The sequence below is a fragment of the Amphimedon queenslandica genome, unplaced genomic scaffold, assembly GCF_000090795.2.
Source record: "Amphimedon queenslandica unplaced genomic scaffold, v1.1 AMPQUscaffold_12068, whole genome shotgun sequence".
Classification (NCBI taxonomy): Eukaryota; Metazoa; Porifera; class Demospongiae; order Haplosclerida; family Niphatidae; genus Amphimedon; species Amphimedon queenslandica.
Genome location: NW_003547693.1, coordinates 13,436 through 14,926, shown reverse-complemented (window position 1 = coordinate 14,926; position 1,491 = coordinate 13,436).

The following is a 1,491-nucleotide window of genomic DNA, read 5'->3' as shown; positions in this document are numbered from 1 at the left end:
TCACTAGCTACATAATGAAGAAAAGGGACACCATCTTTATCAGTGACCATTATATCACAGTTACACTCATTAATGAGGTACTTTACAACATCTATGTATTTAATAGCACAGTGAAGAACAGTCCGATCATTAGTATCACGATATTGTTTATCCATTATGTTATGACCGTTGTTGTTCATGACCATACACTTCAAGACATCAAGTAATCCTTCACTAGCTACAAAATGAAGAAAGGGGACGCCACCTTTATCAGTGACCATTATATCACAGTTACACTCATTAATGAGGTACTTTACAACATCAGTGTGTTTAACAGCACAGTGAAGAACTGTCCGACCATTAGTATCACGATATTGTTTATCCATTATATTATGACTATTGATGGTCATGACCATACACTTCAAGACATCAAGTAATCCTTCACTAGCTACATAATGAAGAAAAGGGACACCATCTTTATCAGTGACCATTATATTGCATTTACACTCATTAATGAGGTACTTTACAACATCAGTGTGTTTAACAGCACAGTGAAGAACTGTCCAACCATTAGTATCACGATATTGTTGATCCATTATATTATGACCATTGACGGTCATGACTATACACTTCAAGACATCAAGTAATCCTTCACTAGCTACATAATGAAGAAAGGGGATGCTACCTTTATCAGTGACCATTATATCACAGTTACACTCATTAATGAGGTACTTTACAACATCAGTGTGTTTAACAGCACAATGAAGAACAGTCTGACCATTAGTATCACGATATTGTTTATCCATTATGTTATGACCGTTGTTGTTCATGACCATACACTTCAAGACATCAAGTAATCCTTCACTAGCTACATAATGAAGAAAAGGGACACCATCTTTATCAGTGACCATTATATCACAGTTACACTCATTAATGAGGTACTTTACAACATCAGTGTGTTTAACAGCACAGTGAAGAACTGTCCGACCATTAGTATCCTGATATTGTATATCCGTTATTTTATGACCATTGATGTTCATGACCATACACTTCAAGACATCAAGTAATCCTTCACTAGCTACATGATGAAGAAAAGGGACACTGTCCTTATCAGTGACCATTATATCGCATTTACACTCATTAATGAGGTACTTTACAACATCAGGGTGTTTAACAGCACAATGAAGAACTGTCCGACCATTAGTATCCCGATATTGTATATCCGTTATTTTATGACCATTGATGTTCATGACCATACACTTCAAGACATCAAGTAATCCTTCACTAGCTACATAATGAAGAAAAGGGACACCATCTTTATCAGTGATCATTATATCACAGTTACACTCATTAATGAGGTACTTTACAACACCTATGTGTTCAACAGCACAGTGAAGAACTGTCCGACCATTAGTATCACGATATTTTTTATCTGTTATGTTATGACCATTGATGGTCATGACCATACACTTCAAGACATCAAGTAATCCTTCACTAGCTACATAATGTAGA